Raw genomic sequence first — 25791 nt, 5'->3', positions numbered from 1 at the left:
TGGCCTAATATACAAAGATGCTGGAACAGTCAATTCTACATACAGTACTTCCATGTTCATCAAGGGAAACCTTAAGGGAAGGTGAAAATGCTTCTTGAAGGGACTGGACACCAGTGCCCTTACTTGTTGCCTTTGGGCTCTTCCTCCAAGGGTAACGGTGACCTCAAATTACTGAAGGTTGCAATCAACGGGAGGAAATGGTACCAAGGTCACTAACATCAGGCAAATTCACTTGAGGACCTATCCGTGCGCTTTGACAGACAAAAACTGCTTTTGTAAAGGATACTGTATTTCAGAAAAACATAATCACATTAACATCTAATAACACTGTAAAATGCTGTTGTGTTGAATGCTACTTTAGAAAAATATGCTCAAATGTAGAGAAAAAATTGTGATAGAAAACTACTTACCAATTATCTAGCTAGCTATCTAGAGATATGGTCTCATTCTTTTGCTCAGGATGGAGGGTTGTGGGATGACCCTACTCACTGCAGACCTGCTCCTGGCCTCAGGTGATCCTCCTGCCTCAGCATCCTAAGTGGCAGGGGACACAAGTGGACACAGTTACACCTGCCTTTTTTATTTGTTTCTTTTGAAGAATCAGGGTTTCACTACATTGCCCAGGCTGGTCTCAAACTCTGGAGTCTCGCTCTGTCAACCAGGCTAGGGTTTAGTGATGTGATCTTGACTAACTGCAACCCCTGCCTCCTGGGTTTAAGCAATTCTCCTGTGTCAGCCTCCCGAGTAGCTGGGACTACAGGCATGTGCCACCACATGCGGCTAATTTTTGTAGAAACTGGGTTTCATCAAGTTGGCTACACTGATCTCGAACTCCTGACCTCAGGTGATCCACCTGCCTTGGCCTCCCAAAGTGCTGGAATTACAGAGCCAGCAAGCCGAGCCACGGACTTTGTTACTAAATAGCCTAAACCAAGTGGGGCGCCGTGGCTCACACCTTTAATCCCAACAACTCTGAAGGCCAAGGTGAGAAGATGGCTTGTACTCAGGAGTTCGAGACCGGCCTGGGCAAAATGGGAGCATCTCCCCCTCCCATCTCTACAAAAAAATACAAAATATTAGGTCAGGCATGCACTGTGCCTGGCTAATTTTTGTATCTTTTGTAGAGACGGGGTTTTGTCATGTTGCTCAGGCCGGTCTCACACTCCTGATTCCAAGCCATCCTCCTGCCTCAGCCTCCCAAAATGCTGGGATTACAGGGCCCAGGCAGCCTCAATTTTTCTTTAAGCAGTCCCCCAATGTTGCACACTTGGATAGTTTTCTTTTTTATTTTTTTAGACAGGGTTTACCTCAGTCTCGCAGGCTGGAGTGCGGTGGTAGAATCTTAGCTCATTGCAGCCTTGAACCTTGGGGTTCAACTAGCTGGGAGGCTGAGGTGGGACTACAGAAATGGGGTCACACCACTTTGCTAGGCTGCTCTTGAACTCCTGACCTGAAGAAAACTTCCCACCTCCCTAGTGTCCGGACACACTTTTTCTATTTTTTAACCCACATAAATACTGTGCTGGGTCGGAGTTTGTTACCTACCCTTCTCCAGCCAGCAGCACACAGGACGCAGCGGAAGATGGAGGTTACCGGACTCTGCTCTGGGGAGAAGACAACACAGCTCCTAGGCAACACACCTTCACGTGAAGTCGCGTAAGGCTTGCCTCTGTGACGTCGCCGGAGGCCCGTCTCCGTGCGCCGTGACGTCACCGGGGCGCCGGCCGTGACGTCACCAGAGGCGCGCCGCCGTGATGTTTTCAGAGGTCGGCCCCTCACGCGGAGCCAATCGGAAGTAGAGGCGGTGCCGCTGGGTCTTCCAGGAGCGCGCATGCGCAGGCTGGTGATGGAAGCCGCTCCAGAGCCGGTACATCCGCATAGACAGGCTCCCACCTGGCTGCAGTCACCTATAAACTCCAAAGAGGAGTTTTAAGATTTCCCAGTCTGCAGGGCCAGGAGCGGCAGGGACCCGACTCAGCGAGCAGATGCTGCCCACCAACCTCCCGGCGCCTGGTGGGCACGAGTTCAAGGTCGCGCAGAAGAAGCTCCTTAATGGACAGTGAAGGGCTACCAGTGCCACTGCTACCCCGGACACGTATTCTTGCCTCAGCCTAGGTACGTGCGACCCCTAATACCTTTCCCAGCCAGGGACCCCAGGAGCATCCTTCACCGCTGCTCATCCTGCACAGGGCAGGGCAGGGCAAGGCAAGGCAATTCGAGGCATGGCAAGGCAGGGCAGGGCAGGGCAATTCCAGGCAAGGAAATTCAAGTCAAGTCACTCGCAGAGCGCTACACTTTAAGGCAGGGGTCAGATCCAAGGCACAGGGCTTGTGCTGTCTCTCTAGGTGACCAATCCGGGAGCAGGGCAAAACCTCGATCTTCCCTCCACACTGCCACACCTGCAGAAGAAGACAAAAAAGATCACCTATGCTTCACAGTCAGTGAATTGCATAGCTTACTGACACAGGAGACTACATTTTAGAACCATTTTTAAAGAATGTATATTCAGTCCTCCCACTCCTGTCTTTATATTGCCTCCTATCCTTCTTATCTGACTCATCATTCCTTAGAAGTTTACCAAACTGCTTCTCTCCTGACATCCAAACAACTGCTGAAATCATACTTCCTTCAGGAAGTCTTCCTAAATGGACCAAAGGAGGGGCAGCCTCTGCTCCCTTATCCCCAAGGAACGTGCCCATGTCCTGAGAGGTGCCATGCCCTGAGCCACTCACGGCACTAAGTTTCTCCTGCCCCTTCTCTGCCTGCACACTAGACATAGGGCAGTGTGGCAGACAGACACCAAAGTGACCCCGTGATGCTTTGCCCCTGGCTGCCAGCTGTGCAATGATGGAGTAGGTTGAGCCCCAATTTATTCATCTGTGAAAAGGGCACAACCACTATTTGAGTTGTCAGCAGGATTAAATGCCATAGCAAGGAATCAGCTATGGCAGGCTTTGAGATAACTTGAGGTACACCTTCTCTTTCATTATCTTTCTCTGGCTCTCCTCATTGGTCCCCAGAATCATGTGGAGGTTACATCCCGCTTGCACTCAGGTATTATTCTTTCTAGCCAAACATTCAAAAATCCAATACAACCTTACTTCAATTTTCCTAGTTGATGAAGGTTTTCAACTCATATAAATTAGGGGCAAAAAATTAACTGTTGACATAAAAAAAATCTTAAATTCAAGTTAAAAGTCAAGATTGACTAGGCTGGGTGTGGTGGCTCATGCCTGTAATCCCAGCACTTTAGGAGGCTGAGGCAGGCAGATCACTTGAGGTCAGGAGTTTGAGACCAGCCTGGCCAACATGGTGAAACCCCGTCTCTACCAAAAATACAAAAATTAGCCAGGTGTGGGGTGTGCACCTATAATCCCAGATGCTCAGGAGGCTGAGGCAGGAGAATCACTTGAACCTGGGAGGTGGAAGTTGCAATGAGCCTAGATCACGCCACTGCACTCCAGCCTGGGGAATAGAGTGAGTGTCTCAAAAGGAAAAAAAAGATTGCCGTTTATGAATAATGCTCATAATTAGCTTTCCCAAAAAAATTTTCAAATTCTGCTCTTCCAATTTAGTCCCAGTTGCTAAACTCCTTTCATCATTTGTCTTTTTTTCTCTCTCTTTCTCACACACACATATAGAGACATTAAGCTTCTCCTGATAATATTACGTTGTGCCATACACTCTCCTAATACTTTCCATAAATTTAATTCTCCCATGCCTGTATCCCCCTTTAAGTAACCTGTCCATGTTTATCAGCTAGTAAATGACAGAGCTGCACTGTGAACCCAGGCAGTCACATGTTCAGTTCTGGCACAGTGCATGAATACACGAGGTGCTCAACAAATGTTTTGTTGTTGTTTTTGAGACAGAGTTTTGTTCTTTTTGCCCAGGCTGGAGTGCTATGGTGCAAGCCCAACTCACAGAAACCTCTGCCTCCTGGGTTCAAGTGATTCTCCTGCCTCAGCCTCCCAAGTAGCTGGGATTACAGGCATACACCAGCACACCCAGCTAATTTTGTATTTTTAGTAGAGATGAGGTTTCTCCATGTTGCTCAGGCTGGTCTTGAACTCCCAATCTCAGGCAATCTGCCCATCTCAGCCTCCAGAGTGCTGAGACTACAGGCATGAGCCACCACACCCCACCCCATCTCCCTTCTTTTTTTTTTTTTTTAATTGCATTTTAGGTTTTGGGGTACATGTGCAGAACATGCAAGATAGTTGCATAGGTACACATGTGGCAGTGTGATTTGCTGCCATCCTCCCCTTCACCCACATCTGGCATTTCTCCCCATGCTATCCCTCCCCAACTCCCCCTGCACTGTCCCTCCCCTATTCCCCCCAATAGACCCCAGTGTGTAGTGCTCCCCTCCCTGTGTCCATGTGTTCTCATTGTTCATCACCTGCCTATGAGTGAGAATATGCAGCATTTCATTTTCTGTTCTTGTGTCAGTTTGCTGAGAGTGATGTTCTCCAGATTCATCCATGTCCCTACGAAGGACATGAACTCATCATTTTTTATTGCTGCATAGTATTCCATGGTGTATATGTGCCACATTTTCCCAATCCAGTCTATCATCGATGGGCATTTGGGTTGGTTCCAGGTCTTTGCTGCCATGAACATTTGTGTGCATGTGCCCTTATAGTAGAACAATTTATAGTCCTTTGGGTATATACCCAGTAATGGGATTGCTGGGTCAAATGGAATTTCTATTTCTCGGTCCTTGAGGAATCGCCACACTGTCTTCCACAATGGTTGAACTAATTTACACTCCCACCAGCAGTGTAAAAGTGTTCCTATTTCTCCACATCCTCTCCAGCATCTGCTGTCTCCAGATTTTTTCATGATCGCCATTCTAACTGGTGTGAGATGGTATCTCAATGTAGTTTTGATTTGCATTTCTCTAATGACCAGTGATGATGAGCATTTTTTCATGTTTGTTGGCCTCATTTATGTCTTCTTTTGTAAAGTGTCTGTTCATATCCTTTGCCCACTTTTGAATGGGCTTGTTCGATTTTTTCTGGTAAATCTGTTTGAGTTCTTTGTAAATTCTGGATATCAGCCCTTTGTCAGATGGGTAAACTGCAAAAATTTTTTCCCATTCCGTTGGTTGCCGATTCATTCTAGTGACTCTTTCTTTTGCCGTGCAGAAGCTGTGGGGTTTGATTAGGTCCCATTTGTCTATTTTGGCTTTTGTTGCCAATGCTTTTGGTGTTTTAGTCATGAAGTCCATGCCTATGCCTATGTCCTGAATGGTTTTGCCTAGGTTTTCTTCTATGGTTTTTATGGTGGTAGGTCTTATGTTTAAGTCTTTAATCTATCTGGAGTTAATTTTAGTGTAAGGTGTCAGGAAGGCATCCAGTTTCTGCTTTCTACACATGCTAGCCAGTTTTCCCAAAAGCATTTATTAAACAGGGACTCCTTTCCCCATTGCTTGTTTTTGTCAGATTTGTCAAAAAGCAGATGGTTGTAGATGTGTGGTGTTGCCTCTGAGGCCTCTGTTCTGTTCCATTGGTCTATATCTCTGTTTGGTATGAGTACCATGCTGTTTTGATTACTGTAGCCTCATAGTATAGTTTGAAGTCCGGTAGTGTGATGCTTCCCGTTTTGTTCTTTTTGCTTAGAATTGACTTGGCTATGCGAGGGGCATCTTTTTCACTGTACCTCACCTCCTAACCAGAAAGCCCAGTCCCATGGCAAAAGCCAAGTCCCTGCCTTCCAGTCAGACCTGTCCCCAGTATTATCCCACTGCTTTTTCCTTCTCCAGTTCCATCTCAAGGTGACATCTGGGCTCTAATGTGTAGTACTGAAGGCCTAGTTACTCTGCCTCGACCCCCAGGGGCGTGGAAAGTCACCTGAGAAAGACCGCCTGGCCTGCGAGGCCTTCCTCCCCCAGCAGGAAGCAGGACACTTCTTTAGTGACTTCTTCAGTGGCTCCTGAGTGAGGACTGGAAGGCCAATAACAATGTCAGAGCCCCATAGGGGACCCCTTGAGGCCCCTGAGGATCTCAAGGTTCTGGGAAGCCAGTGGAAGGCTGCAGAATGGCTCACTGTGCCTGTGACAGCCCAGCCTCTTGGAAATATGAGTGGGCAAACCACACCCCCCAACTCCCCACACATGGCTTGAGCACTCCTATCCCATTGTATGAGAATACACCCATTCACTAATTACATTCAAATGGAAGAGAAGAGCAGAGTCAGAGAAGGCTTGTCACAAGGACTGAGATGCAGCTTCTCTCCAGTGCTCTGGGGAAGGATGATGCTATAATGGCCACTCCCAGCTTCTGCCGTCCACCACATGGAGAGTGTTTCCCCATAAGGCCTAATGGTCCGCATGTCCAGGACTGACGCACGGCTGCTGTCTAGAGGAAGCAGAGTTGCGCAGGCTTCAGTCAGGCAAGCTCTGGGGAACACCTGAGTGCTGCCCCAGAGCCCCAGCTGACCACCATGCTAGTCCCCGGTCCCCTTGTGTCCCTCCGCTGAAAGAAAGGTGCAGTGGTGAGGTTGCTCTTCTCTCCTCAGTTCCACTCCTGCCTGGCAGTGTGACCTTGGAGGACCACTTAAAGTCCATGTGCCTCAGCCTCCTCTGGCACTCAGGGTTCTTGGGCAGTACCTAAAATCCTTAGACCATGACAGGGATTTTTCTTGGCCGGTGCTTTTGAGGAGACAGTCCTGTAGGAGCGCTTTCAGAAGCTGGCAGATGCTGGATACTCGGGAACTGCTGGTTGCTTGTCCTTTTCAGAGGCTTGGAGGAATAGAGACTCTCCTGACCACACAATACTTTGAGCTGCTCTTCCACTAGGTGGGACCCAGATCCACAAGACTTAGCAGGCTGAGCCATGAAGTCACCATGGCATGTCCAGCAGAGGCACCTTCTTCTGCCTAGGCACTGGGTAGCAGCAGCAAGAGTTGAATCAAGGCCAGGCATGGTGGCTCATGCCTGTAATCTCAGCACTTTGGGAGGCTGAGTCGGGATGATAGCGTGGGTCCAGGAGTTCGAGACCAGCCTGGGCAACATGGCAAAACTACATCTCTACAAAAAATACAGCAATTAATCAGACATAGTGCCTGTAGTCCCAGCTACCCAGGAGGCTGAAGCAGGAGGATTGCTTGAGCCAGGAGGTTGAGGCTGCAGTGAGCTATGATGTTGTCCCTGTACTCCAGCCTGGGCAAGAAAGTCAGAGCCTGGCTAAAAAAAAAAAAAAGAGTTGAATCTGTGTTCTCCTGGGACTTCTAAACAAGAAGTAAGCAGATGAGATCATTTCAGGTAGCTGCTATGGAGAAATTTAAACAGGATAATACAAGGCAGTTGACCACAGAGGAGAATGGAGAAGAATTTGTTAGAGGGGAAGTATTTGGCCTGATACTTGAATGTTGAGGCATCAGCCCTGCAGAGATTTAGGGGAGTGGCAGGGCGAATGCTTGATGTAGGATGCCCGGGCATTTCCAAGACATGTAAGAAGGCCCAGGAGGCTGGAGGGCAGTGAGTAAGGGGTGGTGTTGCAGGAGGCGAGGCCAGAGTGGCAGGCAGGTGGGCCCCACTCACTGTGCTCCCTGTCCTTGGAAAGTACTGGTTGTTGTCGCATCTGCAGAGGGAAGTCCTCGGGGGGTTTCAGGCAGGGCAGGAATGTGTTGTCCGACTTAGGCATCAGAGGATGATTTTGGCTGCTGTGGAGAATGATCAGGGGTTAGCAGGAGGTGATGTGTGGAAGGAGGGAGACCAGTCAGCTGGGAACGATGGTGAGAAACAGCGGTGGCATGGACTAGATAGGCCAGGGCGGGTGGCACGAACTCGATGCACTAGAAGGTAGAGCCAACCCGAAGTACTGATGGCTGGGTGGGAGGCCAAGGGACAGCACGGTCAACCAGATGATTCTGTGCTGATTCCTCTGTCTTTGTATCCAAAAGAAATGGGCTTTGGAGGGAATAAACCCAGTCTCGTCAGTTCCCTGTCTTTTGTGGTCTGTGGAAGTGTGACGTGACGGTCTGAGATGTGGGATTGCAGACTTCCTTAGCCCCCCCCCATACACATACACACTACCACACGCCACATGCCAGCCTGGGCCTCCCCCAGTCTGTCACTTCCTCTGTAAAGCATCGGTCACAGCCTCTGCATCCACATACCCTGACCGGCCGGAGAACCGTACTCACCCCCGCCACGCTGTCTTGCAGACTTTCCGCCTCTAGTTTATTTTTGTTTCTCTCATCAAGTGGTGTGAAATCCGTTTTGCATTTGATAAGTAGCCAGGCTGGAAGTCCACCCTCTTGGTCGGGCTTAGCCTCAGTCCCTCTTCCGTGTAGCCCCAGGACCCAGGAAGCCTCCCAGGCCCATTTGCAGCACCAGCAGCTGGTGCAGGGTTGGGGTGCAGAGGTGCATTCAGACAGGCCTCCTCCTGAAGTGTTCTTGCAATGTGGCTTCGTGTGGCAGCAGGTGTGGTATCATCAGCCTCCTGACCACATGCAGAGGAAACCCCTGAGAATATTCCCACGCTGCCACCTTGATGGTTTCCCCTTCACGCCATTCTCCTTGCCTAACCTCCGGTCAGCACGGGGCTATAGTCAGATGCTCAGAGGCAACACCGAGAATCTTCTTTCGGTTCTTCGATCCCATCCCTGCCCTGTGATGGCAGACACCTTCTCCTCCCTAAACCCTCACCCTGAATGACCCTTCGGCCTCTGGGAAGTAGATTTCGCAGCAGAAGATACATGTCCAAGTCCACAGAGCCACTGCTCTGACTGCATGTCCCCATCTGAACCGAGGGTAGTGGTCAGCAAACAAGGAAGGCCCCTTGGGTCCCTCCCTCTAACCCTGGTAGCAGGGTCATGGAATGCTGCTCCCTGGACAGAGCCAGGGAAGTGACTCACCAGGCTTATGACATTGTGACAGCGAGCTTAAGCACACATGTCCCCTGCTTTCTATATGAGACCAGGGCTGGCTTTGTGCGGAGATTGTTACAGAAAGCATGTTCACCATCTCTAGTTCAGCAGCTGTGTACTGTGAGCGCTGGTGAGGTGAGCCTGCCAGCGCCCTCCTGGAGTGCCGCGTAAGGCCACATTGAGTTAGATGAGACAGGATTCTGCCTGGAAGATGCTCAGGCAGGCAGGGAAAAGAGACACACACACCGCCAGCTGGGAACACAGCGCCTGCATTTGGGATAGGAAAGAGAGCTTTAGGGGAGAAGTGGGCATTTCACGTCGTTCTCACCACAATGATTTGGTGGGCTCATAGCCTGTCCAAATGAAGGCTTCCCATGGCCACCCCTCAGGCCCTTCCTTTTTGTCTGTGTAGGATTTCTACGTGGTGGTTTCCAAGCACCATCTGTACGGATTCATTCCAGTTTTTGGACACAATGCGGGCTGCCAGCAAGTTGGATCGGCCTGATCGTTTCTCTTTCAAAGACCAGGATAATAACAAGCCCACGAATGACATGGTGGCCTTTTCATTGGACGGCCCTGGGGGAAATTGTGTGGCCGTCCTGACCGTCTTCTCTCTGAGCCTTATTTCCGTGGACATCAGGATCCTGGAGCAGATCATCATGGTAGACAGATCAATGGTGGAGAATGAGGTCATCAAAAGGTAAGAGCCGGGCGTCCGCGACATCGGGTCTGGACACATGCTAGGCATTGGCCAGACACAGGCGAGCAAGGGTCAGCAGTGCCTTCTGGGAGCTTGCAGGATGGGCTTTGCAGATGAGTGACAGGATTACAGTCCAGTCCAAGGCATCCTCTACTGGTGCCTCCCGGGTGCTATGGGAATCCACCAAAGAGAAGGATGCAGCACAGCGGGACAGGGGAGGGGCAGGGAAGAGAAGGGAGGATTGGTCCTGAGGGCCTGGCAACGGAACTGGGGCTTTGCAGGGAAGTGGGTGTTTTCTGGACTGAGAGATGGGCAAGAGGAACAGTCCTCACAGAGATGTGGATATGTGACAAGGGGTGAGCAGGGTGCACTGGAAGGTGGGGAGGGGATGCATCTGGAGCAGCCATACACCCCAGCCGTGGTAATGAAGCACAGCCAGATGCTGGGGTGGCCACCGCTGCTGGGACCACTGCTGAGGCCCAGCCACAGAGGCCTCTCAAGGGAGGGGACAGGCTACAGTAGCAGCAGGCTGGCTGTTGCTCAGGCTGGAGCGCAATGGCGTGATGATAGCTCACTGTCACCTCAAGCTCCTGGGCTCAGGTTGTCTTCCTGCCTCAGTCTCCTAGGTAGTAGTTTGGTATGTGCCACCATAACCAGCTAATTTTTAAACATTTTATAGAGACAGGGCCTCACTCAGTTGCCCAGGCTAATCTCAGGCCTCAAGGGATCCTCCCAACATGGCCTCCCAAAGCTCTGAGACAACAGGCATAACACATGCCCTGCCTAGTGTGTATAATATTCTAAATCCTTCATTGTCATTTCAACAGTGTTCTTAGCATCTTTACCAGGAGTAGTTTCTATGTCAAGAAACTCAAGAAACCATCTTTGCTCATCTATAAGAAGCAACTCATCTGTTCAAGTCTGATTCTGAGATTGCAGCAATTCCATCCCTTCTTCAGGCTCCGCCTCTACTTCTAGTTCTCTTGTTCTTTTCACTGCATCTGCAGTTACTTTCTCCACTAAAGACTTGAACCCTTGGAGTTATCCATGAGGGTGAGAATCAACGTCTTCCAAACTCCTGTTGATGTGCGTATTTTGACCACCTCAAAATAGAAGGGTGACCCTTTTCCAGAAGATTTTCAATTTACTTTGTCCAGATCCATCAGAGAAATCACCATAGTAGCTATAACCTTAAATGTATTTCTCTCTCTCTCTCGAGACAGAGTTCACTCTTGTCGCCCAGACTCGTGTGCAAGACTCGTATGTGATCTCGGTTCACTGCAACCACCTCCCAGGTTCAAGTGATTCTTCTGATTCTCCTGTGTCAGCCTCCCGAGTAGCTGGGACTACAGGTGTGTGCCACTACACCTGGCTGACTTGTGTACTTGTAGTTGAGATGGGGTTTCACCATGTTGGCCAGGCTGGTCTCGAACTCCTGACCTCAGATGATCCACCCACCTCGGCCTCCCAAAGTGCTGGGATTACAGGCATCAGCCGCCACGCCTGGCCGAGGAATGTTTTTTGTCTGAGCAGTAGGTCTCTAGAGTGGGCTTAAAATATTCAGCAAGGCACATTGTAAACAGACGTGCTGTCATCCAGCTTGCTGACCTATTTATAGAGCATAGGCAGAATAGATTTAGCATAATTCTTAAGGGCTCTAAGAATTTGGGGATGGGAAATAACCATTGGCTTCAACTCAAAGTCACCAGCCACATTAATTAACAAGAGAGTGGCCTGTCATTTGAAGCCTTGAAACCGGGCACTGACTTTTCCTTTGTACCCGTGAAAGTCCTAGATGGCATCTTCCAATATAAAGCTGTTTAGTGTACAGTGAAAATCTGTTTAGTGTATACACCTTCACACTGATCCTGGCTAGATCTTCTGAACAACTTGCTGCAGCTTCTCCATCCACACTTGCTGCTTCACCTTATACTTTTTTGTTATGGAGATCGCTTCTTTTTTCTTTGAGACAGAGTCTTGCTCCATCACCAGGTGCGAGGCAGGAGTGCAGTGGCGCGACCTTGGCTCACTGCAACCTCCGCCTCCCGGGTTCAAGGAATTCTCCTGCCTCTGCCTCCTGAGTAGCTGGGACTACAGGAGTGCCACCACTCCAGGCTAATTTTTTTGTAATTTTAGTAGAGACAGGGTTTCACCATGTTGGCCAGGATGGTCTTGATCTCTTGACCTCGTGATCCACCCACCTCGGCCTCCCAAAGTGCTGGGATTACAGGCATGAGCCACCGGGCCTGGCCTGGAGACGGCTTCTTAAACTTCGTGAACCAACGTCTGCTAGCTTTCAACTTTTCTTCTGCAGCTTCCTCACCTCTCTCAGCCTTCATAAAATTGAAGAGAGTTAGGGGCTTGCTGTGGACTAGGCTTTGGCATAAGGGAATGTTGCGGCTGGTTTGATCTATCCAGACCGCTGAAACGTTCTCCATGTCAGCAGCAAGGCTGTTTTTGCTTTATTATTGCTCGTGCGTTCTCTGGAGTAGCACTTTGAATCTCCTTCAAGAGCTTTTCCTTTGCCCTCACAGCTTTGACTAACGCTGGCTTTCAGCTGCCTTGGCTGTCACCATGCTTTCCTCACAAACCCGATCATTTCCAGCTTTGGATGTAAAAGGAAAGATGTCCAACTCTCCCTTTCACTTGCACACAGAGGGGCCATTGTAAGGTTATTAACTGGCCTGATTTTAATATTGTTGTGTCTCAGGAATAGGCAGTCCCAGGAGAGGGAGGGAAGTAGGAAACGGCTGGTCACTGGAGTTGTCAGAACACACGTGACATTTATCCATTAAGTTTGCTGTCTTATGTGGGCGTGGTTCATGGTGCCCCACAGCAATTACAGTGGTAACATCAAAGATTGCTGATCACAGGTCACCGTCGCAGATGTGATAATCATGAAAAAGTGGAGATATCATGAAAATTACCAGAGCATTTCAGACACAGATGGAGCACAGGTATTGGGAGGGTGGCAGCGGTAGACACCCTTGAGGCAGACTTGCTGCAAACATTCAGTATGTAAAAACAAACCCAAAACCACAATATCCATGAAGCACACTACAGTGAGGTACTTGTGAAGCTGATGGTGTTCATTTTACGTTTTGTAACCACAATTAGAAATCTGTACTTTGGAGTTTGGACTGGGCAAAAATGCAGTGGTAACCTATCGATTATGGCCTTAGCAGAGATGTCTTCCACAGGAAGCAACAGAAGCCAGCATGGGAAATGCAGGAGCCCTCCTGGGCTTACCCCAGTCCTCTGCCTCTGTGCCCTTCACTTTATATCTTGAGCAGGAAAATCGTAGTGGCCAGGAGAAATCCAGTCAGCTGTTGGACTCCAGTCAGCTGTAGTCAGGGGCCTAGGGTCACAGATGAGGAGCCTGATTCCCAGGGACCCAACCTGTCCACCCAGCAGGCGAGCCCTGTGCGCTGGAGCGTGCCTTTCCTAAGTGTGGTCTGTGCATTGGTCGGGGGAGGAGGGCCTGTCAGGTTGCCTCTGATCTTCCTCTGTGTCCTCCCAGCCGCTCCTCTTGAAGAGCTACAGTGGGAACCTCCTGCCTCCCTGACACGTTCACCAAGCTGATAAACCCCCAGGAAAACACCTGCAGCTTGGAAGAGTTTGTCCTCTGGCTGGAGCTCTCTGGGTATAGTCCCGAAGACCCGACTGCTGCCTTGGAGATCCTGGAAGCCATTGTAGCCATGGGTTGTTTTGGGACTGACAAGGAGGAGCTGCGCAGACGGTTCTCGGCTTTGGAGCAGCCAGGTGGTGGGCGTATCAGGACGTTCCCAGACTGCATCCAGGTGAGCTGTGCTTTAGGTTAGCTGGATGTCACTGAAGCGGAAGTTGCAGCTCCCAGGCCAGGTGCACGCTGAGGATGGCCTTGATGTGGGGCATAGCACAGTGCATTCTTTTTAAGCACTGAATTATTTGTTAACGTTTGAAAACTGGGGCATTTCACGTCCGCTTTGAGGGTGCAGCTGTGGTTCTCTGAAGGTCACACAGCTGACATGGTTCGGGAGCAGCCAGGCTGAGCCTAGAGAGGAAGAGAGGCTGCTCCACAGCACGTGGCTAGAAGGAGCAGCCCCAGGGCTGGGAGCTGGGCCCGCCTCGTGGATCTGCTGCTCAAGGACTTAACTCGCCAGAGAGAGAAAGCCACTCCGCTCGTCCCCCATCACCAGCGAGAAGGATTCCCGGCTCCCCACCGATTCCTCATGTCTCCTGCCCCCCCAGGCCCTCCTGGAGCAGCAGCAGGTGCTGGAGGTCGGCGGCAACACTGTGTGCCTGGTGGCCATAGGCTCTGCCTGGCCCTGGCTCCTGCACTCTGTGAGGCTGAAAGACAGAGAGGAGGACGCCCATGCCCAGAGAGAAGACCCTCAGGCTAGAACCCTGGAGGGGTCTTCCAGCCAGGATGGCCCTCCTGAGAAGCAGGCACCCCCTCCTCACAGCCCCCAAGGCACCAAGAGGTATGCCATATGGGCTAGTGAGATTGGGGAGACCCCTGCTAAGAGGCCAGCGCTCCAGGACTCAGACTTGTCCCCAGCCTCGGGCCTGGAGCAGAAGAATGGGCAGAAGCCCAGGCCCCGTCTCCACCCCCAGCTCTTGAAGACACTGCTGCAGCTGAAGCTGTGCAGGAGACCAAGAGGATGTCGGGGAGTTCAGTTCCCCAGGCCAAGAGCAGCTGAGTGGCCAGGCCCAGCCTCCAAAGGGCACTAAAGACCCCAGAGGTGCTGCACCCCCTGTCTGACACCCCAGCTATGCTTTCCCTCCCCACTTCCCTGATGGGTCCCACACCTTCCTCCTAGATAGGGGACCTGCCACTGGCACAAAAGGGGCTTGATTTCAGCTTCTCAGAGCCTGAGCCCTGACGGGGGGATGCTGCTTACAAATGCATTTCCAGGGGAGGGCAGAGGCCTCCCACACCTCAGGCAGCGCTGTGAGTTCAGCAGGAGCTCAGGCAGTGGTCTGGGTTGTGTGCCTTGGCAGCTGCTGTAGAGTGCTGACAGTGTGGGGGTCTCACCTTCCTTGGGCAGCAGGATGCCCTTTCCTCTCCTGCACCATCTGTCAGCAGCGGCCTTCTCATGTTGCTTCTCTGGGCATTTTTGTTTTCTTTGGGGTGCTTTTGCCTTGGGTTTTATACTACCCTTGTGGTCAGGGCTTCTGGGTGGGAAATGAAGGGTTTGTTGGCTTCCTCTGGTCTGGGGCTTGTCTGGGCCTGGGGAGCTGCTTGCACTTGGCGCTGTCTGTGGCAGTATCTCCAGCCCTGCCGCCTCCAGGGTGGCCACTCTGTGAGGAGACGATCATTGTCCTTTTTTTGACACTTCGTTCCTGAGCCTCGAGGTGCCCAGCTCATGCTGGGTGCTGGGTACCACGCTGAAGGTGGGAAGGCAGAGATGGCTTCCCTGCCTTTCCGAGCCTCTCACATCCTCTTCCTCTTCCCTCAGGGTTCACAGAGAGTTTTGGAGCCAGCAGCATCTCCCAGGCAGTGTGGGAAAGGTGAATGTGGGGTTCTCGCTCCGGGGCCTGGGGCGGGGCTCTTGAGCGGGCCTGAGTATAAGGATTTGCATGAGGGTCTTTGAGGGTCTCTCCCCAGGTCCTGGCTCTGATAGTTTTCCCAGCACCGTGCTTCTCGGCAGGGACACTTGGAGGGGTGCAGTGGGTGAGCAGCAGGTGTGCTGGGTGCTGGCAGCACCCAGGTCACCTTGGAATGAGCACTATGCTTCCAGGATGCCCAGGGCGCTGGCAGAGAACCACACCTGGCGCGGTCAGCTGCACCTCACCGCCGAGCTACTTTTGGCCCACAGGCCCCTCACCTGCTCCTGAAGATGAGCCAAAGGTCCACAGAGCGATTAGCCTCGAACACCTAGCTGCCCCCAGGGACAGCTGTGCCCCAGAATTAGAGGAGGCAAGGGGGCCACAAAAGCCCCTCTGGTAGGGGTGCCTCCCATGTGTGCACTGACCCCTGATCGGCAAGGCTCGAGTGTCCTGTATCCTGGCTTTCAGAAGCTTAGTTGTGCCCCTGCCAGGGCCCAGACATGGTGATGAGAGCTGAGTGTCCAGCTCTTCTGGGTCCACACCGCTCCTGGGACCCGGGTGACTGTTCAGTCACTGATTTAGTAGCAGAAATATCTGTTGCAAGGAAAACGTGCCTGGAACCCTGAACATGGCACAGAGGAAAGCTTCAGGGTGACGCTCCTGTGAGCTTCGCCAGAGGCTGGAGGTGGCTGCTGCCCAGGCTGCCAGGAGAGCTGGCAAATCCAGGAGTCCCAAGCCTTGGCCCTCTCCTGCCAGTGTGGGGGGACCTGGGGCGTGGGCACACCGAGGCCTCGGTTATAGCTGCATCTGAGCAGAACCCCACATCGTGATTCCATCCAGCTGGAGGTTATGGGCCCCTCTGTCCAGACAGGAAAGAAGCGGGGAGTTTGGAGAACAGAGAGCAGGAGGTGGCCAATCTTAGCCCTATGACCTGGGCTGGGCCTAGGATACCCCCAAGGCTCAGTGTTCTGTCTGAACCAGCTGCCCTCCTGCCCCTGCCAAGCCCTTGCCCTGCAGGGACTGTGAGAGCGTCTCCTTCATCGGCCGGCCGTGGCGTGGTGTGGACGGCCACCTGAACCTGCCCATGTACAAGGGCATGATGGAGGCCATGCTGTACCACATCATGACCAGGCCTGGCATCCCCGAGAGCTGCCTGCTGTGCCATACCAGGGGGTTCTGCAGCCTGTCGCTGTGCTGGAGCTGCTCCAGGTTCGAGGCCTTCCCGGGCTCAGCAGGAGCTGGAGGCGGCTGTGTGGACTCGAGGGCACGGCCGTGATGTGCAGGCTCCAGGCAGCATGCAGGACCACCATACTGCTTACCTGCACCTCCTCCCCCAGCCTGTTCTGGGCTGTCCCTCAGTGTCCTTTAGCTGCTCCACGCTGCTGGCCAGGCTGGAAGATGGGGTGCCTGGGGTGCTTGTCTCTGATGCTTTCTCTATGTGAGGGGTCACTAAATCACAAGCTCACAGGGCCCCTGGGTCAAGGAGCTGCACCCTGGTACGGCTGCTTCCTGCTCGGCTGACAGCTGCCCTGTGCTCCTAGGACCCAGCATGGCTGGGGCCTCCAGCTCCTCTGGCAGCTAGGAGCTTGAAGTTCAGTGTCAGATTCCCCATGGGCCAAACAAAACCTCACCTGGAAGCCAGTCTTGGCTCCCAGGAAGATGGGATGCAGCCCCACTGCAGGCCTGCATGACATTCAGCATGGTGGCCCCACACTCAGGCCACTGCCTCTCCTGCCAGGGCCTTTGCCTGAACCCTCCTGGTACATCCCCACTTGCCTTATGCCCAGTTCAGGTGCCCCCTGCTCTGGGAACATGGCAGGATTGTACCTCCAGACCATCTGTAGCCAGATGGGGCCAAATGACTGGCAGGGACTAGCCAGTTGTGAGCAGAAGTGGTAAGTCTGACTCTTGGGCAGAGCATTTTTCAGATGCCCTGAGTTCGCCTCTGCTCCTGAGAAGCTGTGGGGGTGAGGGGTGTGGGGTGGCCTGGGCAGTGGGGCTGCTGCCTGCCTCAGTTCACTCGGAGAGGCTGTAGGGGCCCCTGCTCCAGAGGGTGCATGCGTGTGCAGGAGACCTCATGTTCTGTATCCCAGATTCATGGGGTGGGGGGAGAGAGAGAGAGAGAGAGAGAGAGAGAGAGAGAGAGAGTGTATATGTGAGTGTGAGAGTGTGTGTGCATGTGTGTGAGACTACATGTGCATATATGTGTGCACATGTGTGATGGAGTGCATGTGTGAGTATCCATGTGCATGAGTGTGCATGTAAGTGTATGTGTGTGTGAGTGTGTGAAAGAGATAGAGAGAGAGTGTGTGTGTGTGTGTGTGTGTGTGAGAAAGCAAAAGACGCCAGGCATGGTGGCTTATGCCTGTAATCCCAGCACTTTGGGAGGCCAACGTGGGCAGATCGCAAGGTCAGGAGATCGAGACCATCCTGGCCAATGTGGTAAAACCCCATCTCTATTAAAAATACAAAACATAGCTGGGCATGGTGGTGCATGCCTGTAATCCCAGCTAGTTGGGAGGGCGAGGCAGGTGATTCCTTTGAACCTGGGAGGTGGAGGTTGCAGTGAGCCGAGATGGTGCCACTGCACTCCAGCCCAGGTGACAGTGGGAGACTCTGTCTTAAAAAATAAAAAGAGAGAGCAAAAGAGACAGTGTGGGCCTCTGTCCTCGCCATGCAGGCTGGGGCTGGGGAGACGTCTGTGAGTTTGAGTCTGTGTGTGTGTGTGAGTCTGTGACCCTGGGAATGTGTGTGAGTGTGCATGTGCAGAGTGTGTTTACTCTCACCCTCTGTGGTGCGACACCCCCTCAGCAAAGAGGTGCAAACCTGACCCCCCAGAGTGTGGATCACAGACACCCTCTTATCACCCAGCCCCTCTCCTGGGAATCTCAGGGCAGAAACTCCCAAGCTCAGGGCGGGGACTCCCCAAGGACAGGCTCTTTTTGCAGCGTGTGTATGCGTGTCTGGGGCTGCTTTGGGTACACACACACGCGCGCGCGCACACACACACACACACACACACACACACACACACCCCATGCCCACCACGCCAAAGCTACCTTCCAGGCCCTTCCATGGCCTGCCCTGGTTTGGTTTGGTTTTGTTTGAGATGGAGTCTCACTCTGTCGCCCAGGCTGGAGTGCAGTGGCATGATCGTGGCTCACTGCAACATCCGTCTCCCAGGTTCAAACAATTCTCCTGCCTCAGCCTCCCAAAGTGTTGGAATTTCAGATGTGAACCACCTTGTCCTGCCACCTGCCCTGGTTCTGAACTCACAGATATAACTGCTCCCATCAACCAGGTCCTCCTACCCCTGGGATCCCCCCTCTACCTCCAGCCTGGAGGGAAATTACAGGCCTCCCTGGAGCTTATGAAGGGAAAAACCCAGGAGGGTTTTCTGTGTGACTCAGTGTCCCCCACTTGCCTTATTATGGGGACAGGATCCCAGAGAGTCAGGGTTAAAAGGACATTTGCTCTACAAGTAGGAAAGCTGTCCCAGAGGTAGGTGTGCCTCATCTGTGGTCACACCGAGGGGCAGGGCTGAGTCGGAACACAAGCCCAGAAGTCCCAGGTCCCACACCAGCTCCTTTCATATTGCTCAAACCTAATATCAACCCTTCACACTTTAGTAAAAAATAGCGAGAGCAAAAGCAGAACTCTAAGACCTGGTGAGGACATAGGCCAGGTTAGATCTGATGAAAGGGAAAGACTGGCCCAGAGGGCAGCAAGTAAGGGGCCCAGCCCCCACCTATAATCCTAGCACTTTGGGAGGCCAAGGCAGGTGGATCACTTGAGCCCAGGAGTTTGAGACCAGCCTGAGCAATATGGCAAGATCCCATCGCAGCTAAAAATACAAAAATTAGCTGGGCATCGTGGCACACACCTGTTGTCCCATGGAGGCTGGGGTGGGAGGATCACCTGAGCCTGGAGAGGCAGCTTCAGTGGGCTAAGGCTGAGCCCCACCCTAAGCTTGGGGGCTCCGGATACTCACTGCTGTCAGCCAGGACAAAGCTGCCACACACCTGGGAGTAGTTGCCAGACCGATCTGTGATGTTGACACTGAAAATGTCATCGGCCAAGAAGTGGAACACATCCATGTGGCAGGTACACGTGGCATGCGTGGCGTTGTGGGCCAACCTGTGGAGGCTGCAGGAGGTGACCTCGTCCTTCAGCTCTTCATACTGTTCTTGCCTTCAAGGACAGAGCAGCCGGTCATGGCTGGAAGCCAGGGGCAGGGGAGCTGGTGTCAGCTCAATGCTCAGGGCCAGGGCAGAAGCTTAGACTGTCAGGGCTGGGAAAGATTTGAGGCAGGGCTGGGGGGAGTCACCTGGTCCAACCAACCTTTTCCCAGGGAAGGTATCCCCTCTCCTGCACCATCCCCGATGAGTTGTGTCCAGGCTCAGCTTGCATACCTCCCAGGGACCAGGAACTCACTACCTCATTTAGAGCAGCAGCTCTCAATTTTGGAAATTTGGGCCATTCTTTCTTGGACCAAGCCTAAATCTGTCCCAGCTGGTCCCAACAACCGGATGGCTGTCCCTCACGAAGGGTGCTAGGTATTTTGGGTTTCCTTCTCTCCTTTCTGTCCAATGTCCACTTTTTTGAGACAGTCTCACTGTGTCCTCCAGGCTGGAATGTCATGGTGGGATCACGGCTCACTGCACCCTTGACCTTCCTGGGCTCAGTTGATCCTCCTACCTCAGCCTTCAGAGTAGCTGGTACTACATGCATGCACCACCATGCCCAGCTAACTTTCTGCATTTTCTGTAGAGATCGGGGTCCCTCCATGTTGCCTAGGCTGGTCTCAAACTCCTGGACTCAAGTGATCTGCTTGTCTTGGCCTCCCAAAGTCCTGGGATTGCAGGTGTGAGCCACTGCGCCTGGCCCCAACACCCACTGAATACCTCATAAGAGCCTGTGCTGAGGGCTAGGATAAGAGCTAAATGAACCTCGTCTCCTCCTCTGGTTGGACTTCTGGGGACGCTGGTGGGATGGGGTTAGGGAAAATGTGGTGGCTTTTTAACTTTCACCGGACAAAGATGATGGGTTTTGAAGTATGTATAGGAGTTCACCAGATATTAATTTCCCTATCTAGATGTTCAGGTTTCGAACATGACTGCTCTCTCTAGGCCCAACAGGGATGTGTAGACTGAGTCCTCTGCTAAATTTGCTGGAGTAGAAGTTCCTGCTGAATAAAAGCTTTCCAAGCCTCCCAGCCTGGACTTCCTCGTTATTGACCCCCCACCCTGCCTCTCTCCACTCCAACCACACTGACCTCCCTATTCCTCACACTCAGCATCTCTTATCCTCCAGGGCCTTGCACTGGCAGTGCCCTCTTCCTGGAATGGCTTTTCCCCTGCTGGCTGGCTGGCTCCTTCTTACCAGAGGATGTGGTCCCTCTGCCTGAGGTCCAGTGTCCCATTCTTTATAGCACCCATTGTTGTCAGAACGTATTCTGTTTGGGGCAGGGCTGTCTCACACCTGTAATCCCAGCACTGTGGGAGGCCGAGGCGGGCAGATCTATTGAGGCTAGGAGTTTGAGACCAGCCGGGCTAACATAACTAAACCCTGCCTCTACTTAGAATGCAAAAATTAGCTGGCCGTGGTGGCACACACCTGTAATCCCAACTGCTCGGGAGGCTGAGGCAGGAGAATTGCCTGAACCTGGGAAGCGGAGGTTGCAGTGAGCCGAGACCGGACCACTGCACTCCAACCTGGGTGACAGAGTGACACTTCATCTCAAAAAAAAAAAAAAAAAAAAAAAAATGTAGCCTGTGTTTGGGCCTGTAATCCCAGCACTGTGGGAGGCTGAGGTGGGCAGATCACTTGAGCCCAGGAGTTGGAATCCAGCCTGGGCAACATGGCAAAATGCTGTCTTTCCAAACACTACAAACATCTTCCAGGTACGGTGGTGCATGCCTGTAGTCCCAGCTACTTGGGAGGCTGAGCGGGAAGGATTGCTTGGGCCCAAGAGGTCGAGGCTATAGTGAGTCCTGATCACACCACTACACTCCAGCCTGGGCAACAGAGCAAGGCCCTGTCTCAAAAAGAAAAAGAAAGAAAAAAGAGAAAACACCCTGTTGGCTGTTTTGTGCTTCTGTCTGCGGTACGTCAGTTCTAAGGTATCTGGTCCCTGGTCGGCCTTGCTCTGCTGAATCCCCAGTGCCTGCAACAGTGTTTGGCAGGAAATTAATACATGCTTTGTTTTGTTTTTGAGATGGGATCTTGCTCTGTTGTCCCAGCTGGAGTGCAGTGGTGATCATAGCTCACTGCAGTCTTGACCTTCTGGGCTTGGTCCTACTGCCTTAGACTCTCAAGTAGCTGGGACTGCAGGATGGTGCCACCGTGCTTGATTGATTTATGTTTTGTAGAGACAGAATTGTGTGATGTGGCCCAGGCTGGTCTCAAACTCCTGGGCTCAAATGATCCTCCTTCCTCAGCCTCCCAAAGTGGTTAGAAGCATGAGCCACTGCATGTGGCCTATAAATGTGTTTTGGATGAATGAATGAGCTGATGGATAACAGAAGCTCTTCTTTATCCTGAGCTGCATATGGACTCAAAAAGACCCATGGACTTTGGAGTTGGGGGGGTTTGAATTTGAATCCCAGCTCCAGCATTCACTGGCTGTGTGACCTTGGGTGAGTTGCTTAACCTCTCTGAAACTCAATGTCCTCATCTGTAAAATGGGAGTAATCATTGTGAGGGTTGGGAGCGACCATTCATGGAAAACATGTAGCTGGGGGCCTGGTACCCACTAAGTGCTTTAAAAATTATGCAGGAGACTGGCTATCCCGGGGTGTCAAAACCATGACTCAGCCTGTGTGGGCAAGTGAGCGGCCTTTGCAGCCGGTGGATAGATCAACCCTGGGGTCTCCTGACTTTTCAAGTCCTGTGAGCCCTGAGTGATCATCTGAAAGGTGGGCACTGTGGTCCTCTGCACACAGTGGCCTCCTGGGAGTGGAATCACTGAGCAGGGAGTGGAATCACTGGGGATACAGCCATAGACGGAAGAGACAAGACTTGTGCCCGGGGCCAAGTGTCTGTCTGGTGGGGACACAGAAACCAAGAGAGTGCTGGGTTTCAAGAAACATCAAGGAGGAGGGGAAGGAGGAGATGGCTAAGGTGTCACTCAGACCTCAGGCCCTCCTGCTCTCATGTCTCCTTGACTCAGGAATCTTAGCCCCTGCCTGGGCTATGGGGCCACCAGTTGTCTGAATGGTCAGGCTACTAAGGGTAGCAACTCCCTTCTATGAGTGGGGTAACTGAGGCCCGGAGTAGGAGGGGGACACCATTGGGGACCCCCACTATGGTGGGAGCACATCGTGGTCCCGATTTCTCCCTCTCTCCCTCCCTCCCTTGGTCCCTCCTCCCTCCCTCCCTGCTTCCCTCCTTCCCTCTCTCCCTCCCTCCCTCTCTCCCTCTCTCTCTCTCCCTCTCCCTCCCGCCTCTCTCTCTGTGTCTTTGTCTGTCTTCATGTCTTTCTCTCTTGACGTCTCTTTGTCTCTGCATCTATGTCTTTCTGTCAGTTTGAACGCTCACCTTGGCTGGGGCACAATGGCTCACCCCTGTAATCCCAGCAATTTTGGAGACCAAGGTGGGTGGATCACCTGAGGTCAGGAGTTCAAGACGAGTCTGGTCAATATGGTGAAACCCCGTCTCTACTAAAAACACAAAAATTAGTTGGGTGTGGTGGTGCCTGCCTATTAGTACAAGCTACCTGGGAGGCTGAGGCAGGAGAATTGCTTGAACCTGGAAGGCGAGGTTGCAGTGAGCCAAGATGGTGCCACTGCACTCCAGCCTGGGCAACAGAGTCAGCCTGTCTCAAAAGAATAAAAGTACAAAAATAAGTAAACCCTCACCTTACCCTTGTCCTGTGCTATGACTCACTCTCTTTTTCTCTCTCATAGAAATGGGTGGATGCAACCCTCACCGCCTCCATCCTGGAGCTGGGACCCTGGAGCCCAGAAGTGCCCTCAGCCCTGGAGGTGTACAGTTGCCACCTACCACGGAGTCCGGCCAAGAGGCTGCAGCTCATGGACCTGTGAGAACCAGCAGAGCTGGTGGAGTCTGACAGCGCACCCAAGCCCAGCTCCTGGGCCACGGCCCAGAACTCAGGGGGCTCAGCTTACAGCGAGGAGAGGGACCGGCCGTACGGCCTGCTGTCCATCAACACAGTGACTGTGCTAGATGCAGAGGGGCTGTGTACCGGGCCTTGCAGCTGTGAGGATGACGGCTACCCAGCCCTGGATCTGGATGCCGACCATGAGCCCAGCCCAGGCCTAGAAGACCCACTATTGGACCCGGGCACCACAGTCCTCTCTGGTGGCTGTGTCTCGCTCGGCTGGCAGTCCTGGGCTAGGAGGGCCCCTGGGAAGCCTCCTGGACAGACTAAAGCCACCCCTTGCAGATGGGGAGGACTGGGCTGGGGGACTGCGCTGGGGTGGCCAGTCACCCAGAGGGGCCTTAGAGAGTGAGGCAGGCTCGCCCCCAGCCGGCCTGGATATGGACCCATTTGACAGTGGCTTTGTGGGCTCTGACTGCAGTAGCCCTGTGGAGCCTGACTTCACCAGTCCTGGAGACATAGGCCCCGCCCCCGAGCTACCTCCGCCAGTGGGTGGTCATTCTGTCGCCACTCTCGAGCCCAGGACTAGGCCAGCTAGTGAGGCTGACTGGCTGTCCAGAGCTGTCCACTGGCTATTGGGTCCTAAGCCAGAGTCAAGGTCACCTGGGGTGTGACTGAAGACACCTGCAGCCTTTGGGCTCCCAGATGGGCCCAGTGTGATGTTTACATTTTCTGTGTGTGTGCATGTGCATGTGTGTGTGCACGTATGTGCATTTGTAGGTGCGTGCGTGTAGGTGCATGTGTGTGCATATGTGTGTGTGCGTGTAGGTGCATGTATGTGCATGTGTGGGTGCATGTGTGTGCATGTGTGTCGGTGCGTGTTGGTGCATGTGTGTCTCAGGTGCGGGCACAGTGACATGTCCATGTGTGTGTGTGAATGCACGTGCCGGTGGGCCTGGCCTGGAGAATGCCCATGGTACTCTATGCATTCTGGACCCAGGGAGCTCACCCGAGTGTACCAGGGTGCACAGCAAACGTATCTGTGGGCAACAGATGACAACAGCCTTCCTTTTTTCCAGGGTTCTGTGTTACCAACTGGTCCACGGCCCCTCCAGGGCCTTGTGGGATCAGGGCATTGCTTGTGGCAGAGGCCAAGCCCAGCCCTCCAGCATCTGCCTCCAGGAGCTGCAAGATGTCCATACGGTTCCTTATCACCTGCCAGCAGGAAGGGAAAGAGGTTGCAGTGAGCCCACGGTGACCCCACCCCAGGTTGGGAAGATTCTGGGAGACCCATGGAGGAAAGTCTGAATCCCGACTCTGATACCTTCTGGCTGTGCTACCTGAGCCAAGTCGCCTCCCCTCTCTGGGCTAGAGTTTGTCTGGACAATGCAAAAGGCATGACCCACTTGCAGGAAACTGGTGATGTCACCTGCGTATAGTATGCAGCCCAGAGCAGACCCTCAGTATATGTCAGCTTCCTTCTTTCTGTGGCCAAGCAGAGGCTTGCACAGGAGGTGGGCGGGGGTGACAACACCCATCATCCCTGACAGCCTGGGCACCTGTGGGGCTGTCCTGCCTCCAGGGGACCACTTGGGGAGGCTTCCAGGCTAAAACAATCCATCTTGTCTCTTGGAAACAGCTCCCCACCAACCAAGATTTCTTTTTCTGACTTCTGCTTCTAAGTTCTAAAAAATTTTGTTTGTGCACCCAAGAGATATTTATTAAACACCAATTACATGCCAGGTCAAGGCTCATGGGACCCTTCCCCCGTGGCACTCATGGAGGGAGGGTGCAGGCCGAAACCAGGCAGTGCTCTCCAGCCACACTTCATGCTGTGGCCCCCACACCTGCCCCAATTCAACAATTCAATTCAGTGTCATCCTGGAGAATTAGAGGGAAGTCAAGTTGTGTGTATGTCAATGATTTGTCACAGAACCTGTTGAAATGTAAATTAAGAAGCTAAGAAAATAATTCTTAGCAACATTTTGTTTTTCTTTTTTTTTTCTTTTGAAACAGAGTCTCAGTCTGTTGCTCAGGCTGGAGTGCAGTGGTGTGATCTCGGCTCACTGCAGCTTCTGCCTCCTGGGTTCAGGCTAATCTTCTGCCTCAGCCTCCCAAGTAGCTGGAATTACAGGCATGCACCATCACGCCTGGCTAATTTTTGTATTCATATTAGAGACAGGCTTCACTATGTTGTCCATGCTGGTCTCAAACTCCTGACCTCAAATGATCTGTCTCCCTCAGTCGGCCTCTCAAATTGCTGGGATTAGAGGCATGCCTGGCACCTTAGCAACATTTTCAAGGCAACTTACTAAATATTAGTTTAGTATAAAAGCTAGATGTAGGTGCTAGGTATTGCATAAAACTCATCTCTCTCTTCTCTCTTTCACTCTCTTTCTCTCTCTACACACACACACACACACACACACACACACACAGACATTTTTTTTAAGGAAATATGTTTTTTTCCCCCAAAGGGTGCCCATCTTAGAAGTGGCTTGGCTTTTTGAAACCCAAGCAAGGTTACTGCAGCAGTGTGATTCCATTCTGGAACCTGAGAGATGGAGGCATAGTCCTGGTAATAGCTGTTGAGCTCCTGGATCCAGCCATGCCTGAAACC

General features: G+C 52.5%; 1 protein-coding gene and 2 pseudogenes across 38 annotated transcripts in view; 2 read left to right on the top strand and 1 right to left on the bottom strand.

The window, feature by feature from the left end:
• The window catches only part of LOC108590343 (uncharacterized), a 151001-nt gene extending 149368 nt beyond the window's left edge, over positions 1-1633 (bottom strand). For all 37 annotated transcript variants that reach the window (XR_013522635.1, XR_013522633.1, XR_013522637.1 and 34 more), the window contains exon 1: positions 1546-1633. The gene's annotated coding sequence lies outside the window, so the exon portion shown is untranslated. The remainder of the gene's footprint in view (positions 1-1545) is intronic.
• Positions 1634-1762: 129 nt separating this feature from the next.
• LOC100388558 (interleukin-21 receptor-like) lies at positions 1763-24912 on the top strand (annotated as a pseudogene). The gene is made up of 4 exons (XR_013522638.1): positions 1763-2115; positions 9290-9577; positions 13098-13377; positions 23017-24912. The product of XR_013522638.1 is annotated as an interleukin-21 receptor-like (transcript).
• On the top strand, positions 13712-23003 carry LOC144577726 (general transcription factor 3C polypeptide 1 pseudogene; annotated as a pseudogene).
• Positions 24913-25791: the final 879 nt, after the last annotated feature.

The sequence above is a fragment of the Callithrix jacchus genome, chromosome 9 (assembly GCF_049354715.1).
Source record: "Callithrix jacchus isolate 240 chromosome 9, calJac240_pri, whole genome shotgun sequence".
NCBI lineage: Eukaryota > Metazoa > Chordata > Mammalia > Primates > Cebidae > Callithrix > Callithrix jacchus.
Note: the sequence above shows the minus strand (reverse complement) of the source record. Positions and strands in the feature narration are given on the sequence as shown.